Raw genomic sequence first — 6,000 nt, 5'->3', positions numbered from 1 at the left:
ATTAAATGGTTAGAATTCAAAACAAACATCTTTAACAATCAAGGAAAGATGAATGAAACAGAAATAACCTTCAGTTCTGCCATCTGCATCTCCGTAGTGCTTGGCCGTGGGCGTATGGCCAGTCTTGAGCTGGTGCTCCTAGCTCGAATCTGCGCGAGAGTGGGAGTACTAGCTGTGTCGATTACGCTGTCGCCAATCCAGTACCGGCCATGCTTCTTGCCTCCTCCCACCCTCATGATGATTTCTCCATCAATGGGCGCCGTGCTCGGATCGAACTCCGGCCCATGGACCTCCGTTGCCATCAAGTTGTATTGACTGAGGCGGCTGTGGATGGTCGCATTGCTATATGCTTCTGGAGGGGCATTAGGGTTGTAGGTGACATTGGATGTCGCTTTCCCCGTGTGGGCCAAAGCCCACACCTTGATTGGGGGGCAAGGATCGCCTCCATGTGACGCCGACTGCGAAAAATGGAAGATGATTACAAATTGTGTACGGTTGAGCATTAAAATGAAGAAATGAATTCATGTACCCATCTGGCCGCGTACTGTCGTATGTGACTGTTGCCCTGATTGTGCGGTGCACCTGGCATCATCAAACGCCGCTGCCGGCAAGACTCGTGCATCTCCACCCAACCTTCCGCATACCACCTGTCGATTATCATGTCCCAGCACTGATCATTCCAGGCTAACCACCAAGGTATCACTTGCAGGTCGTACATGACATATAAGAAGATCAACTGTAGCGTACTCCATTTTAGCAAAAGTCAATGTTAATAATATTGTATATTTACCCTCATATATTGTTCCCGAGTCAGCCTGAGGTTTCGCATAACCCCTTTGTTGGTCTTCACTTTTTTGATGCGACGTTTGTAATCACAGTTGGCCTGGATGCGTGCCTCGTAGAGCATATCCGCCACCAGCTTGTGACAGGCCGTGTTTGCCACCTCGCGGGCCACGGTCATCATATGATGATGAACGAAGCCATTATATAAAGAATGTCCGATTAATGAGATGTATTGACAATTATAGAGCATACAAGACTTACCCATAGTTCCTGCAACACCCGCTCTGCCCTGCTCGCAAAGCACCTGCCTTCCCGGTCCAATCTATCGATGGCTTGGATGTAGTGCTCCCACGCCTACGCCGGTTGAAGACGGCCGTCAATCTCGATGCATCCAAGGTAGTGGTCCTTGCAAAGCAATCCCAGAATGCCATTGGGGATGCGTTTTGAACACCTGGAACGACGATTACAAAGTTCCTGCCAAAAATAATCATGTAAAATTGGAATTCAAATATATAAGTATGGAACGTAATGAAATCCCAGCTAAAGTTACTAACCTTTTACCGTCCGGCCGAATAATCGGCCGTTGCTCGAGCGGTATAGGTCGGTTCGGGAGACGAGTGGGGCCTCGCATCCAGACGGTAGGTATGTCTCCTGCCACCCCTCCCTGGTCGTCCTCCTCCTCACTAGAGGCCTCCTCCTCCTCCTGCTCCTGCTCCTGTTCCTGCTCCTGCTCCTGCCCGTCCTCCTCCTCCTCCTCCTCCTAGTCCTCCTCTTGCTACTACGGCGGCTCCTCCTCGTCCTCAGGTGAGGGTGACCTCGCGCGAGGCCTCCTCGTCCTCCTGCTGCTCCTACCGCTCCTCCTCGTCATCCGTGACGTGCCAGCATCCTCAGCTAGTGGAGGCACCGACGAACTTGCCTCACCCCTCCTCCTCGTCCTCCCTCCAGCCGTCTGGGAGGACTCACCTGTCCCAGCAACTATGCGCAGCACGGCCTCCAACGACTGCATCATACCTCTGCTGCGCCCCACCATCTTTGATCTATCACCTGAAATTAAAAGGGGCAAACCAATCAGAACAATAATTACAAATTAACTAATGCAAGTAGTAAAAAAATAAACATAATCCGAACATGTATTACAAATTAATTGTTGGAAGTAATAAAAAACAAATATAATTAGAACAAGTGAAAAACTGATATAATTGTTGCAAATATGGATCTTACATGTATTAGAAATACTCTTCAAGATTGGGAGTAGCTGGATCGTAAGTCTCATCATCGCTATCACGTCCGTCGATATCATCAACGACGTGCTCCAAAAGAGGAACGTTTTCATCATCACTGTCATTGCCTAAATGTAATTGCTCAAGTAATTCCAAGTCCTTCACATTGTGAACCTCATCCCCGGCATCGTCTTGAACAAAACTTTCATTGTCTACTTCCATTCTGATTGCTTCGGTTAAATCTATTTGGAAACTCCCTTGTAGCCTATCTTCTTGAAAGAACTCTCCTGCATATATGTTTGGGTCTATGTTGTAATCTTCATTATTCGGGACAGGTAGTTTACCGTGAGGGGACACCTTATACACAACATCCCAACCCTTGAGATGATTGTCGGCTTAGCACAGGTATGACAGATAATAAACTTGTGTCGCCTGTTGAGCTACAATATACACATCGTCTCCTGGGTACACGGATGACCGCTGAATTTCGACTAGCCCAATATTTGGGGTACGTCTCACAACTTAAGGATCAAACCAATGACATTTGAATATGACATGTTTCAGAGGTACGGACCCATGAAATGATAGTTCGTATATTTCTTCAAGTGTTCTGTAGTACTCGAGCCCATTGTCTCCTGGCATGAAAACTCCGGTATTTGTTGTTCTTCGATTGGGACGAATCTGCTCGTGCTTTGTTGTATGAACGCGATATCCATTCACGTCATAAGCTCCAAATGACTTGACCCTATAGGCACAGCCATTGGCAACCTGCCGCAACTCGGCACTCTTAGACACATCGTTTTGTGCCTGCAAGTTCGTCATATTATTCTCACGTACGAGCAACTTGTAATGCCATATACTATAAATGAGCTGAATTGGACATTACCTTCTGTTTGAACCAAGAAATGAAATCAGGACTTCCATTTCCCGCACCCTATCTAAGTAGGGTCTCAGTTTCATGGAGGCTAGGTGCCCTTGATCGATGCCAGAATTGCATATGAAATTCTCTGTACAAAAGATGAAGGATAGGGTTGGATGCAGAAAAGGGAAATGACGTGAGAACTAAATGAATGCTGAGAACTTACTCTATGTAAGTCAAAACTTCAGAAAGATTAGTCAACACATATAGCATGATAGCACGTCACTCTTGAATATCCAAGGTCTTGATGGTTGCAGCACTTGCACTTCCGAGTTGGCCTCAGAAAAGGCTCTGGGTGGAGTTAGATTCCGTAGTATTGTAACGAGAGAGTGGATTATGGACGCTAGGAAGGTTGTCAGCATAGTATTTGGATGTGAAGTTTGATACCTCCTCCAGAATGTATGCCTTTGCGATGGAAGCTTCAATTTTGCATTTATTTTTATATTTAGTTCTAAGTATCTTTTGACATCTCTCAATTGAATAGCACCAACGGTGCTGCACGGGCCCACCCATTCGTGCCTCGTTCGGGAGGTACAAAATCATATGCTGCATCGGATTGAAAAAGCCGGGTGGAAAAATCTTCTCCAGCTTACAGAGCAACACAGGCGCCATTCTTTCCATTTCTTCAACTACTTTTAGAGAGAACTCCTTAGCACAAAGCTGGCATAAGAAAAAGCTCAACTCTGCCAGCACTTGCCAGATTTGATCAGGGAGGTAGCCTCGAACCATAACTGGAAGAAGCCACTCGATCCATATATGGTAGTCATGACTCTTGAGCCCGTTGATTCGCATAGTGGTCAAGTTCACTCCCCTCCTCAGATTCACCGCATACCCATCAGGGAACATCAAGGTTTGGAACCATTCTAGAACTTCTCTCCTCTGGGGCCTCGTCAGAATGAAATCGGCCTTAGGCTTTCTCCACGCCTTGCCTGATCCGGGAGGCCTCATTTCTAGCTTTGGTCTATCGCATAACGTTGCTTGATCCACTCTGGCCTTAACATTATCCTTTGTCTTATCTGAAATGTCCATGATTGTTCCGAACAATACCTCGCCATGCTTTTTGGAGTGCATCATATCAATGTTATGTGGAAGAAGAAGGTCCGACATATAGGAGAGCCTCCACAAGCCCGACTTCTGCGCCCAAGCATGTTGCTCACCATATCCCACAAAACTCCCACCTTCAGCATTGATCACGAGACCATCTAATTGAGCACGAATGTCGGCACCCGTCATCATCTGCGGTGGATGGTCTTTAACTTCAACACCTTTCGTAAAGTTCTTCTTATCTCGTCTGAATGGATGGTCAAGAGGTAGGAATTGTCGATGTTTGTCAAATGAAGAATACTTGCCACCCTTCCGCAACCAAATGAACATCAAAGCTGCCTTGCATACTAGGCAAGGGAACTTTCTGTGGACACACCAGCCACAGAATATCCCATACGCCGGCAGGTCATGCAGGGAATAGTGGTACCAAATATACATTCTGAAGTTTGTCTTCGTAGCTCGATCGTATGTCCAAACACCTTCCTCCCAAGCACGGAGCAAATCGTCAATCAGAGGCTCCATGTATACACTCATATTATTACTAGGGTGTCCAGGAATTATCAAAGACAATAATATGTTTTGTCATTGGAAAATGACGCCGGGTGGGAGATTCAGTGGGATAACGAACACAGGACAATAAGTGTAAGGGGCAGCCGACATTCCATAGGGATTGAAGCCATCTGTCGCCAGCGCAACACGTACATTACGAGCCTCCAAAGCTTTGTGATGATGAATCCCATCGAAATGGGTCCATGATTCAGCATCGGATGGATGCACAAGCTTATCAGGATTGTAACGAGTTCCCTGTTTGTGCCATGTCATCTATTTCGCAGATTCCTCTGTCATGAACAGACGTTGGATCCTTGGTATGGGTGGCAGGTACCGTAGGACTTTCACGGGGACCGCGAGCTACCTCTTCTGACCACCACCAGAGTCTACCTCCACGAACCTAGAGGTTTTGCACTTTGGACCGTACTTTGCTTCAGCGTGTTCTTTCCTAAATAAAATGCATCCCTTGGGACAGGCATGTATCTGCTCATATGGCATCTTCAGTGTATGAAGGAGTTTCTGTGCCTCATACATGCTCTTTGGAAGAATATGCCCTTCTGGAAGCATGCTGCCAATAACTTGTAACATAACATCAAAGGCGTCTCGACTCAAGGTAAACTGGGACTTCACGGCCATTAGACAGCCAATGGCATCCAGCTGTGAAACCTTAGTATGCCCGTGAAGGGGTTGCTGAGCTGCAGCCAACATGTCATAGTACGCCTTCGTAGTTGACTCTGGCTCCTCCTCCCTATGCCCTTCATCAAAGTGTGCTTCATGAAAGTCATCTAACATGTCTGCAACCCCGGCATCAGCACCATGTTCTTCGATGCGTTGCCTAACGACCTCGTCTCTCATACGATTGGCTTCGCCATGGTAGGTCCACCGGGTGTAGTCTCTCGTAAATCCATAATTGCAAAGATGATTCATCATGACTTCACGTGTTTGTCGACGCATGTTTCCACATATGCCTCCTTTGAGCTTTGTAAATGCTCTGTTCAAGAAAGCCTCGGTCTTGTCAATCCACTCCCCGGACAATTGACCCCCACATTTCCATCCAGTATACATCCACGCACGGTCATCCATCCTCTATCATATCAATGAATAATATAATATAAAAGATCATCCTTACATCTACACGATGTCTACCATTTCTAATAGGTTAAGATAGGTCCTAATCCCACCCGAGATGATATGTAGCTGGGGTTGGTTCTCATGCTCTACACCGATCCGGGGCAGAATTTCGGCAGCACCTCCCCACTGTTCTCCAAATACATGTCCCGAAAAAGGAGATTGTGTATCCGGAGAACAACAAGGAGATGATGCTGAGACTCCGTCTCGGATCGGCGTAGACCATGAAAACTAACCCCATCTACACACTTCTCGGGCTGTCCAAAAAATGTTGAAAATTTTATACAGATACGTTTATAGATATACAAAGTTCTGTATATTTCTAACCGTATCTCTTTCGAACGGGAGAGACCTAAC

The sequence above is a fragment of the Panicum virgatum genome, chromosome 3K, assembly GCF_016808335.1.
Source record: "Panicum virgatum strain AP13 chromosome 3K, P.virgatum_v5, whole genome shotgun sequence".
Classification (NCBI taxonomy): Eukaryota; Viridiplantae; Streptophyta; class Magnoliopsida; order Poales; family Poaceae; genus Panicum; species Panicum virgatum.
This window is presented reverse-complemented; position numbering follows the sequence as displayed.